The sequence below is a fragment of the Ambystoma mexicanum genome, chromosome 1q, assembly GCF_040938575.1.
Source record: "Ambystoma mexicanum isolate Mex_15411 chromosome 1q, UKY_AmexF1_1, whole genome shotgun sequence".
Taxonomy (NCBI): Eukaryota; Metazoa; Chordata; class Amphibia; order Caudata; family Ambystomatidae; genus Ambystoma; species Ambystoma mexicanum.
Genome location: NC_090922.1, coordinates 463,269,141 through 463,282,311, shown reverse-complemented (window position 1 = coordinate 463,282,311; position 13,171 = coordinate 463,269,141). Strand labels below are relative to the sequence as shown.

The window sequence follows — 13,171 nt, the reverse complement described above, 5'->3', positions numbered from 1 at the left end:
TTCTAAGTTTCGTATTGCAGGTCTTCTTAAACATTAATACAATATTGTAAAACAGATGTTCTTTGTCCAGTGTGTAAATACATTATCATAATACATACTTGTGGATTGTTTTACTTGCACGAGTAATCCTTTTACACATAGATCAACATAGGACGAGGTCTCAGTTCATGACCTCAACTGGTAGCCTGCAGGCAGATACACGTTAGCGATGTACAGAGGTCAAGACGGCCAGGTTGTATTTTGCAATGACATCGTCCACAATTTTAGCTCACAGGGTGACTTTTCCACATAAATCCTAAAATGGCGGTTTGACCTAAAATGGCGGCCTACATAGATTAAAGGTCAGGACCTTGTAGCACAGATCTTGCGAATGACTTTCGAGCCGCTTGGCGTAGGCCAATATTAATATATTTATTACAATAGGGGGCACAATATACTTTTTATTTCGTCACTGCGAGGCCCACTGCAGGTACTCCAGGACCTTTGAGTCCTTTTCAGTCCCTGCCTTCAAAGCATTTGGAGATTTGGTGGCTGCGTGGTAGGCGTTGGTCCTTAACAAAGTCACCCCTATTGTGCCCAGGGGTTGGGTAGGGAGCAGAACATTTCTCTGTCTTGAAACACCTGTCTCCACCCCTGTTAGAGGGCTATAGAAATAACTGCTCTCAAAATAGGTCACAGATTAATTTCAAATTCAAAACCTTTATTCAACATACAATCATCAGGTTACAAAACATTACAAAATGGGTAAAAGGCATAAAATCATACAGTTGAGATGAAACAGCTAGAAAAGAACTTAAGTAAAAGACGAAAAGGTAACACTAAAAGGGTTGTTACAGCAGCACAGGGCATCACATATCACAAACAAGTAGGCATTAAAATACCCAAAAGCAGTTGGGAAGCCAGGAGAGATATACTTGCAGCCTGGAAACCGATTAGGGATCTGCATTCTTTCTCCTCAACAACCATGCTCTGTGCAAGTAGCGGCCCACAAAGCATGCCATTGAGTGGTTGGGGCTTTGAACCAAAAACTCTAAGGCGTGAACCCATGTTTTAATAGCTGCCTTCAGCAGAACGGGTCTCAGATATAACAGCCTTAGCCACTTATATGGCTTGCAAAAGTATGCAATTGTCTCCTCGCTGGCCCCACACAATGGGCAACTGGCTGAATCAGGGCCTTTCCATTTGTATGTAAAAGCGGTTATCGGGAGGATCCCTAGTCTAAACCGCATGTAGAGTGACCGATCCAGATAGACTTTAAAACCCTCTATGTGTCTCTTATCCAGGTAGTCCAGGCCCAACCTTACCTTTGAAACTTTTATGTGGAGCAGGTACCTTGCTTTCTGTTTTATGAGTGGCTTAAACTTGCTCCAGCTTGATGCAGAAAGGCTTCCAGGGTCTTTCCAAAACTCACCCATGTCCAAGCAAAAAAATACATTTTCTATATGGGAGAGCCATTTCAGGCCACTGGATTCTTCAAGGCACATGATATGTAAAAGTGGGTCCATACATTGTTTCAGAGCTGATTTGGACCAGACTCTGACCCATAGTGAGACAGGCCGAAACATAATATCAGTGCTCAGAGGGAGGGTGCCGTATTGCAAATTAATGCGGTCGAGGCACTAGCTGGTAACAATGACAATTTCTTCAAGAAGTAATTCTCGTTTCGAAGAATCGACTACACATCCTCTAACCCCCATATCCCTGAACCATAAAAGGTGGCTGAAATCGGCTGCCTTTGGTAAAGTTCTAACACGGAAGAAATTGCACCACTCCTGCGACAGGTAAAACAAGTTAAAATATCCCTGCTAAATTTGTTCAGCATAACGGCAGACCTATTAATCTGATGGGCCCATCCTGGGTTCGCCTGAAATCTCATGCCTAAATAATCAAAGCTATCAACTTGTTCAATTGAAATATTGTCGATCTTTAATTGGAGCAAGATGTTCTTTCCACATTTTGGCTTTATGACCATCGACCTGGTTTTTGCAGCATTCATTTTGAGACCCAACTCCCTAAATTTCCTTAGAAAAATGGAAAGGGATTCCTTCAGGCCCTGCGGTATCGTTGCTATTAGGACAGCATCATCCGCATAGAATGATGCTAGTATTTGGTGGTAGACAGCTTAGGGCAGCCCTTTAGTAGCTCATCAATGATCTCCTGTATGTAGAGATGAAATGGAAGGGGAGCCAAGGCGCAGCCCTGCCTAACATCCAGGTGTACCTCAAAGAATGATGTTTGATCCCGCCCCATATTATAGCATACACAGGACACAGTGTTTGAATAGAGTGATGATATAATACTAATCAAATACTCAGATAACCCCCTCTTTTAAATGTATAAGATCATAGGGGATTGGGGGAAAGCCAGCCTGCTTTAAGGGTAAAAATACCAAACGTGCCTTGCAGCAGGAAATGGAGGGGAGAGGAAGGAAATAAAGGATAAATCCAAAGCTAGATGGTGGAAGAGCTCCCCAAGCTCATTTCTGCTCTTTGACTGGCTTAGCTCTGCCCCAATCTCAACCTGCAGCTTCAAGTGTATCTGAAGTGACATCCCCTAGTGTGAGGCAGACCTTTGATATGGAATTGCCTCTTTGAAGCTCAAATGATCTCCTGGTAGGTCTGTAAGGGAGGAGTTACCAATCCTCTTAGAACGTCACAAGAGGAAGGCATCCTGCCTTTGGACTCATTGATTGTAATGCAGACAGTCACACTGACTGGAATCCAAATAAACTATCATAGCAAGTCTGGGCTCATAGGGTTGATACTGGTATAGCTCCAGTTTCATGTGACTTTAATAATTATGTTAACTATAAGCCACTGTAGCCAAATCTATGTCTGGTTTATATTTAAAGATTACCCTGATACCAGGTGATAATTTATCATAATTATTATGGTAGTTTGGATCAGAGGTGCTGAAGTTAATGCAATCTCTGCCTGCAGGATCCCTGTGCTGCAACAGCTGTCAACATGACGCATGCCAAATTTGCACCTTTCTCCCTGGCACTAAGGAACAGGTGCTGCACTCTGTCTGGGACTGGTGCAGTGGGGCATAAGTGTACATTATGCTTTTGTAAGGGAGATCTGGTTATTAGACCACCCTGTCTGAGATGGATTGCCCTTATAATGTTATCATTAATACAAATCAAAACAACAAGGGCGTTTGCATGCTTGCCAGAAGGCATCCTTCATAGCCACATTCTGAGCTCCAAAACCCCTGAGTAGCCTTGGTTGCTCTTGTTGTGATCATGGCTCTTTCCTCAGTCTTGCCATCCTAAACTGTCCCATATCTAACCTTCAATGAATGTCACCTCTACAGTCCACCTTCCCTTTAAGTTACCCTCTTCCTCTCAAAACTCCCACAATGCATATTTATTATCTATTTTTCTACTATTGCCTCTACCTGCAGTTATTTCAAGTGTATTAATAAACTCAGCTATTCCAGCTGCCATCGTTCACACTGAGGTCTGCTCTAGAAATGGCCAGAACTTGTGTCATATGTTTCTCAAATTTGTCTTAGTTATTTCCCCTCAGGACTACCCACTCCCCCACTCCTGCACCACTTGCGTCCAATTCTTTTGAAACTATTTGAATATTCTACCCATGTTGCTCCTGGTCTTCGAAATGTAAGTTGCTTTCATACCTAATTGAAAAAGCACCTACCATCGGCGGTTTTTCCTCTCCGGTGTTCCTAGCTCTAATGTGTTGCAATGACCTTTTTAAAATCTGGGTTGACTTGGTGATGCATCATCAATTTAATTAAAAACCTCTGCATAAAGCACTTTAAAAATTAAATAATAACTATATTGTTGTATACCATTATCGTAATGTGCCTGGGACTCTTGATCGTTATACTCAAGACCCAGCTGTGCTGATGGATCAATTGCTGATGCAGTGTGCCAAGTCCAAATGGATCACCTAGGCCACCACCCTTGCTGTGATGCAAGCACTATAGTGGTAATGTTGTACCAGCTCCCTAGGGTCATTGTGAAGGATCGGAGGGGGGTCTGTACTTGTGCTCTCTATTTGGTAGAGAGGCACAGAGGACCCCTGCCAAGATTCTCAATGAGGTAGCAATGGACGAGCAATCAAGGCCTAGCTTCTCAGGAGGTGATGCGGGCTGGTTCTTAAGGCAGTGTAGTCCCCAAGCACCCACAAAGGAATGTCCGCACACTGTATTAGTTTAAACACAGTCTTTATATAATTAATATTCAAGGTTATGTACAATATCACGATAATTCACTTTGTACTCGGTTATCTATGGCAAATATACAGTTCTACGTGGTACCACAATTACTATTAGATCTCTTTAAAGTGCATCAACTGTACGGTTAAATGGCAAACAAATCAGTTCGTAAAGGGAATCATCAATAGAGGTAAGAGGAAAGCAATTGGTTAGAACAATTGGCAGAATACTGGTCACTACCGTTAAACACAGTTCTGTGTGGAGATCCCCCCACCTGGGCAACCTGAAGAATAAGGGTATATCACAAGCCCAGTCCATATATTGTTCACAAGAGACTTAATAGTTCTGCAACCCCAAAGTACCTGGTGTTGTAGCGTTCCTCGTCGGGGAATCGACGGCCCTTCTTGAGTGTCCTCCCTTTAAGGCAGGAGTCATGGGTCGTCCCCCCTTCTTATCCCCTTGATGTCCGGATGAGCTCTAATTGCTATTGCCAAAGCCTCTATCGTGAGGACGTATATCAGGGGGGAGAGAGGGCAGCCCTGCCTTGTCCCTCGGGAGAGGGAAAATGGTTCGGACAGGCTCCCATTCACCTGTACCATTGCCGTGGGTGCCCTGTAGAGGGCGGATATCCAGCTCACAATGTGGGGCCCGAAGCCCATCCTCTGGAGGAGGAGCCCCATGTATCGCCACTCGACCCTGTCAAAGGCCTTCTCCGAGTCCAGGGAGAGGACACTCGCGTTCAGCCCCGACCTCTGGGCAAAGTGGAGGAGGTCTATTGTCTTGCGAATATTATCCGACCCTTGCCTACCCGTAATAAAGCCCACTTGGTCACCATGGATTAGCTTTGGCATAATTCCCTCCAGCCGCCTCCCCACCACCTTGGCCAGAATCTTAACGTCAATATTTAACAAAGATATGGGGCGGTACGAGGAGCATTCCGTGGGGTCCCTCCCCTCCTTGGGCAGGACTGCTATTATGGCTCCCATCACGGACTCGGGGAGGATGCCGTCTACCAGGACAGCATTGAAGACTCTTGCCAAGAACGGGGCCAGGGTAGAGCGAAATCTTTTATAGAAATAGACAGTGAAGCCGTCATCCCCAGGGGAGGTTCACCCTCATCCCGCCTATCACCTTATCAATCTCATCCTCTGTCACCGGGTCCTCTAACCCCTCTGCTATCTCCCGCGAGAGGGATGGGATTTGTATGGAATTTAGGAAATCCTCTATCTGGGAGTCATCCCCCTCGTACTCCGAGGAGTAGAGGGTTCTGTAGTATTGGCAAAAGGCCTCTCCGATGTGGGAGGAGTCGCGGCCGAGATGTCCCTGGGTATCCCTCACCTCTTTCACCCTTCTACTTCTCTGGACTTCCCTTAGCTTCCAGGCTAGAATTTGATCAGCTTTGTCCCCTTTCTCATAGTATTTTTGTTTCACCATTACGAGGCTCCTCTCGGTTTTGTGTAGGAGCAGATCTTTAAGTTGAAGCCTGTAGCCCTCCAGTGCAGCCACCCGGGCCCGCTCTATAGCTTGGTCCGGGGAGCCCCCGGCTGGAGACAGGCTATTTTACCCCGCAGGGCTTTCTCCTGAGCTTCCCTCTCCTTCTTCTTCATGGAGCCTATTTTTATGAGGACTCCCCGTAGGGTTGCCTTAAAGGCGTCCCAAAGTGTGTGCATGGCCACCTCCCCCTTGTAGTTGGACTCGAAAAACTGTCTTATGGAGTCGAGGATTTCCTGGGCCAGTGCCTCGTCTCTTAACAGGGCATCATTGCATCTCCAGCGCCCCCTACGTTCTTCACCCCAACCCAACGCTAAGGTGTTTCGGACTATGTTGTGGTCTGACCAGGGGACTGGGTCTATCCGGTAGCCCGCTACATATGGGGTGAGGACCTTGTCTACCAAGATGTGGTCTATTCTCGAGAACGAGTTGTGGATAGTTGAGTGGTAGGAGAAAGAGGGGGTCCCCACCCTGGGAGATGGGATCGTATCTGACAGTCCCAGGTCTCTGTTAACCCTTTGGAAGTGTTGCGCCATGACCTCATCTGTGTGTCTGAGGTGCTGGGGGCCAACCCGTCTTCTATCAATAGTCGGGGCTAGGACCATGTTGAAGTCTCCTCCCACCACCAGTGGGCCCTGAACGAACAGTCTCAATTTGTTCCCTATCTCCTCCCAGAATTGGGCCGGGCCTTCGTTAGGACAATACACTACTGCTAGTGTCAAGGGGGACCCCTGCAAATAACCCCGCACCATCAAGTACCGACCCTCGGGGTCTCTCTGGATGGCCTCCTTTTCAAAGACTGTATCCCTTGCCACCAATATGGCCACCCCTCTTTTTTTGGTCTTGTGGGAGGCATGAAAGACTTCTCCAATTCTGCCCCCACGCATTCTGGGCTCTTTTCCTTTTGCCCAGTGTGTCTCCTGCAGAAAGAGCAGGTCAAGATTCGCCCTCCTGAACTCCCTATGGACCAGGGATCTCTTTGTGGGGGTATTCAGACCCCGCACGTTGAGGGTGCCCACACCCAGGGCCGGCCGGACATCAACCATGATCTGTGTTTTCCTCTCTATTTGCCACTGTCATTGCATCATTGCTCCCTTCCTGCTCCCCTTGTTTCATCTTTTGGACACTTTCGGGGCCTTCCCGCAACTGCCCCCTAGACCCTTTCCCCAACAAACAAACCCCAACTGATTCGTACTCCTCCTCCCCCCACCCCGGCGTCCAGCCAGATAGTTCCGCCATTTCTGGCATTTTGGCCAGACCACCAGCCCGCCTTCTACGGCCAGGCAATCTTTTCACAAGCACCTATTTTCTTGAGCCCCCACCCTCCCTTCGTCCCCCCGGTCGGCCCCGCCTTACTTGCATTGCCCGGGGATTCAGGGCACTACTTAGACTGCAGTTTCTCGTTTCCAGACCATCAGGTGGTCATGCCCCATTTCACGCCCCATGATCTGAGATCCCGTGCCGAACTCGGCCGGGATACCCTGCGCTCATCCCTCGGAGTCATTGCGTTCTCCCTCCTTTGCTGGGGAGGGAGTGTTCATCTTCCTGAATTTCCTTGGGCCGGATTTCTTCCTCCTTTCACTCGACGGGACCTGGCCATTCGCTCTACCCAGGTCGGGTCCCGTTGGCCCCCTCCGAGGGGCCGGGTACGTCACGTAGTCCTGGATGGCACCCTTGATATCCTCTTCGGTGGTCAACGTCGTCCGCTGGCCCAGGTATTCGAAAGTTAGAGAAAAGGGGTAGCCCCATCTGTATCGTACCCCCTTCTCTTTTAACAGGTGTGTGACGGGAGCGGCACATCCTGCGCTTGGCTAACGTATATGCGGAGAGGTCCTGGAAGATGGAGACCTGGGAATTATTATATGTGACTTCCTGAGCTTTTCTGGCGGCCTCCAGCACCCGAGTCTTGTCGGAGTAATAGTGGAACTGGACCAGAATCGATCGAGGTCCACCCGCCCGTCCTCCCGCCCTGTGCACCCGGTCAAATATGAGTTCGGTGGTCATCTCCTCTTCGAAGAGGAGGGCTATAATGTCTCGCACCACACGAGTGACCTCTCGCTCCGTCTCCCCCTCTGCCTCAGGAACCCCAAAGAATCTGAGGTTGTTTCTCCATTCCCTGTTTTCAAAGTCGTCCATCTGTCTCGACCTCTCCTCCTCCCGTCTTTCAAGGGCAGATAACCTCATGTCCATCTCCACCTCCAGAGTCGCTGAGGATGACTGGCTGGATTCCACCTGAAGGAGCCTATCCTCCACCTTGTCTATTCTTTGGCCCATTTTATCGAACTTTTGGGCAAAGACCGAGCGCATGTCTCTTATCTCCTGCAAAATGGAGGCAAAGCCTCTTTCCATTGCCTCCGCCGAGGGCGCCGAGGCTTCAGACTGGGCCATTGCACTGTAGTGGGGCGGGCTGAGAGCGCGGAGCGTGGATTCTTGGTAACAGTATTTTTGTAGCTTCCTCTGCCAGCCCATCCGTTTGCCCGGCTTACCGTTAAGTGTGCCTCGCTCCTGCGGGGGCTACAGAGGCACCTGGCGGGTCCACTGATAACGCGCTCTCCCCTTCCTGGGCCTCCCGGGTGCTCGAGCAGATGCTGTCGGGCGGGCACACGCCCCGCCAGCCTCAGGCAGGGGCCTCTCACCCAGAGCGGGTGTCTTCGGGGGTCGACTGCGCAATCCAGGGGGGGGGCCTCGTTCCCTCCGGGGGGGGGGGGGGTGATGCTCTGATCCGCCTATGGTGGTGGTGGTCGTCGGGCCCGGGGAAAGGCGGGAGGGACCCCTCCTCCGCTGATCCTCAGGAGTTCACCCCGCCCGATCAGGGGCCGCAGGAGAGGGTCGTCGCCGCGCCTGCAGGTGTTGAACTCGGTCAGCGGCGGGAGACAGCTTAGCTGTTCTTCTGGTCTCTCGCGTGGGGCTCCAGTCCCGGCGCGGAGGTAGGCCTCTGGATTAGGTGGCCTACTGCTCTTCCCCCGCCCCACTCTCCGGAGGCGGTTTCGCCGCCGAGGCCACAGCTCTGGATCTCAGCCCTCCGGGGGGCTACCGAAGCCACTGTTTTTCTCGGTGGGGGTGCCGGGTGTTAACTGCTCGTGTCGGCTCCTTCGTTCTCTGTGGGAGGGTCTCGGGGGGGCTCAATCCCCAGTTCGACCTGGCCGTTGGCGGAGCGCGAGTTTCAGGCTGCCATTGCCTGTGCGCCCCCTGGTGGCCTCCGGGACACTGGTTTATTGTTTCCAATATCTCCCTGCAGTGGAATAAACATCACCATAGCAATGTCCTTGAACCCCAGGCATGATAGTGTCTTATGTCATGCTACGGTGAAGGAGCCCTTGAAAAACACACTTGTATGTATGGAAGTCTTAGAATTGATCAAATCCACCACTCTTGCACAGGGCAAACGTTTACCTCATTGATTTGGAGCTCATATTGACAATTACTGTATTGCAGTGGGTGTTCTGGAACAGTGTGGGTCAAGGTAACAAACCTCCATGTGGTACAGAATTCATCACCACACTAATGTGCTATGAAATCCCCAGTTCAAGTCCAGCCCCCCATGAGACAAAGCATCCTTCGCTGTTGTACCATATTAAACTCCTGCAAATTGCATGTCTTGTCTCTGTTGTGTTCATGAACACATAGAACCAATAGCAGCCCAGAGATCATCATGTTGAAGCACAGATGTAGTAAAGAACAATTCCGGGAACAATTTAATTGAAACCACAAAATCATCATGTCCCATCTTACTGTTGCATCCGTTATGATTCTAATTTGAATGTATGATTATTTTGTAGTTTTCTAAACTCAGCAAGTCTGCTGTATGAAAGCTGTAAAATATATTAGCACATGGTGATCATTACTGACCCCCTCTCAGACAATCAGAATGTTTAGAGTGCAGTCAATAACAGCTGGTACTGACTGCATCTTGAGCATTCTATCTTCAAAAGCAGGCACAGAAGCAACAATGAAATTGCCAGGCAATATTTCTAACAAGACATTCTGAGAAGACCTGTTCTTTGCTGTAACATCCTATTTAACCCACAAAAAATCATCTAAAACATGGAAAAATGCTTTCTCTTTCCTATAGAGAAACTGTTTGCTTTTACATGACAACAAATACATGATCATGTTAAATCCGTTTCAGTTCAACCACATTTGACTTTGAATTAATTTATGAGGTCAATCACGTTATTTCACTGTTATAAAAAATAAGAGCAATGTTAATTCATTAACTCAGTTGCCTATGTAGATTACACAGTAGTACAGTAACATTATTCACTGCCCCATCAAAACACCAAAACATATATTGCTACTATGTGGTAATAGCCCTGGGGGGTCATTAAAGGTTCGGATAGTGACCTTTCCCAAACTTCGCTCCAGACTATCACTTGGTGGCTGGTCATTACCACGTGATAATGACCCCTTTAATGCTACATTAGCACTTGGAAGCCGGTATTGGCCTCCTCTCGGTCAATCAGAATGTTTGTAATGCAGTCAATAGCTACCGGTATTGATTGTATTCAAGACATTATGGCCCTCATTCCGAGTATGGTGGTAGTTATGGCGCTATTTGCGCCATGACTGCCTCCCATACCGGTACCGACTCCGGTTTGGTGAAATGGGGACTTACCGGTCTAGTCCGACCTTGGCGGGACCAGTAAGTCCCCATTCACCAAACCATTGCCCATTCCCATTTGAGCCCTGATAGGGCTCAAATGGGAATGGGGAGGGTGCAAATAACGTGCCAAGCGTGTTTTTTTCACCTAGGTCCCTTAACGGATCCGGTCCTTAACACCTGGTCAGACCAGGAGTTAAGGAAGGGACCCGCTAAGGGAACTCGTGGTAGGGCGGTAAGGGATTACTGGCACCGGTCTCCTTACCGGTGCCCGGTATCCCTTACCGCCCTACTCAGAATTCGGGCCTATGACTTCGGGAGGGGCCAAGTGAACAACAGAAAGCGTGCCTCTGCATTCAATAAACTGTGGTGCAATTTCCCCGCGTGATTTCTTTCCCGAACGCGCCCCAACCTGATTTAACAGTATAAAGTGAAGCTAAAACGTGGAACAATGCTTTCAATGTTGTAAAGAAAAAAACATTCCCTTTACCATTGAACGTAAAGTAAGCTCCTGCTAAAACTGCTCCAGTTCCACCAAGTTTACAAATAAAATGCTTCCCTTATTAAGACAACATATTATTTAAATATTAAAAAATGTAAGCCGCATTTAATTTACTAACACATTTTCTTTACTTTTATCGTTATTAATCTAACTTGTTCTACTTCACCACCACAACTCCAAAAACATTTTTTTTTTCTAATAGCACTAGTACTAATAGCTTTATAGACCTCAAGGGCTGGGGGGGGGGGTCATTACCGCTTGGGATAATGACTGTTGCCCACCCTTCAGCAATAAGGGTATATTAAATAGAATATGAATAATACTAATAATGTAAATGAATAAATACATGCATAAAATATACTAGCTTCAGGCGATGTTAACAAATTCTTTGAGCAGCGTCGTACCGTGACAAATGGTATTGGATTCCATTGGCTAAATACTTGGACGGGCCACATTACAAACTCAGCCTACTTGGTGCATGAGTCAGTTTAGGGCAGGAATGAAAGGAACTAGAAAACACGCAGGCAACAAAAGACTCTTTGGTAGGGGCTTAGACCTTTGCATCCTCAGTCCTTATTTCCAGGGGAAGATGCACGCATGATACCAACACAAAAAGCAACGATTTACAGAAGACTGGTTGGCGGGGCCTGAGTCAGCTTTGTTCTGAAGGAGCGCAATGGGCTCCCTTAACTTGATTTCACAGAGGAAGTGGTTTGAGGCCACACGTGCACTTCTCCATTTCTTGGGCACTCGCAGTCTTCCATCTTGGTTGGTGCGGATGCCTCTGTTCGTGGGAGGGCCTTTGGACTGGCACGCAGGGACAGCCAAGGGATTCGGTACTGGCACGTGAGTACACCCGGAGCTTTCCAGTCTACTGAATGCTTCTCAAAGGCCCGCAGGAGGGAAGTGGAGTCAGCCCAAGCCATCCCCCAAGCATTAAAACATTTACAAGATGAGCAAGAGCTCCCAAAGGAAATATGCTTGAGCAGGCCAGAAATTCAAGTGGGGCAAGAAACCTGAATATTTCAGAAGGCGAATAGGGGTGAATATATTGAGAGTAGGTGATCATTTAGAAAAAAAAGGAGCAAGGCATCCCCGATTGAGAACATGGAGCTTATAATCGATTTTGAAAGTGCCCCCAAAAATTTAGCTAGGCGCACGGGGCAAGGGTTAATTGGAGGTGGTGGGAAGTGGCTACCAACAGGGGTATTCACCCCCCATAAATTGAGGGATAAGGAGTATAAAGGAAACATGCAAATTCAAGAAAAGACATTGTTAGAAGCAGATTCGTGGCCGCCTCATAAATACAAACTGTGTGACGCCTCTGGAGCGTTAAGTGCTGACCTACAGCCATCTTATGCCCCGTCCAAGCGCGCACGTCTGAAAACCTCCGTCATACAAGGTATAGCTCCGCGAGGCAGGGGTGTGGAAGAGTACATGCCCTGGTGCAGCCTCATGCGCCGTTCTATACACCCATATGAAAGGGACGGCTCTTGTTGTGCAGTCCTTTCCACGCGGTGTCATGGTCCCATTTCTATGCCCTGCGAGGCCTGCTAGATCTGCCGGCAAGGGAGCCAACGCACAGATTAGCAGACACAAGCAGCCTCAAGCAACCCTATAGCGCTCCACAAACTGCTCAAGCCAATGAGTGATACACCGAAAAGGGCGATCCGTCCACCGAACAAGATTTCATTCACGAAACTTGCCGACACACGTTGTCAAAAGAGGGCTGTCCTATCATTAGCAGCTTATTGCAAGATACGGCGAATGGCACCCCCGTGTGGCACCCACTCATTCACACACTTCCAGTTGCTGTGTGACTGCGCTCATAGTTCCCTAGCTCTCTCTGGAGGGAGTGGCATTGCAGGGAGAGGAGCTATGAGCGGTTTCTCTCTGCGCTATTTGGTCACACAACCTTCACGTGTCAATGTCTCAGACACCCCTTACCTCTGAAATGTCTTACGTTCTACTTTACTACCCGCGGGTGCTTTGCAATCTCCTGCTCCCTACCAGCACTGCCTAAACTATCTCTAAACTACACCGGAACTGGCATTTTGAAAGGCATATCCACTTCCGTTTGAGACATGTTATTGTAATATTGTAGAATATAGCAGCCGTTTGGCCCTGAGGAAATCATAGATCTACATCCCTTGCTGCCCTCTTTTAACAGGAAAAGGTAACTTCAGCCCTGCTAGCACGCGGGGAAAGTCGGGATCGTGCAAATACCTCCCAGGAGAGATTCAACCTCTCACCTTCATGATTTTCAGAGCCGTCTCATCATATAATCCCTGCCGGTTGGCTTTGGCTGTACATTTATTGCGTTATGTTGTCGTAGGCATAAAGGAGGGGGGGGGTGGTACTATACCAAAAGTAAAGGCAATCCCTTTCGAGGTAAA

General features: G+C 48.3%; 1 protein-coding gene and 1 long non-coding RNA gene across 3 annotated transcripts in view; one reads left to right on the top strand and one right to left on the bottom strand.

Moving 5' to 3' along the window:
• The window catches only part of LOC138528733 (uncharacterized), a 191,686-nt gene that overhangs the window by 2,104 nt on the left and 176,411 nt on the right, over positions 1 to 13,171 (bottom strand). The gene's annotated exons all lie outside the window — the stretch shown is intronic.
• LOC138528719 (chemerin-like receptor 1) overlaps positions 1 to 13,171 on the top strand; it is a 102,210-nt gene that overhangs the window by 43,070 nt on the left and 45,969 nt on the right. The window lies entirely within an intron of this gene.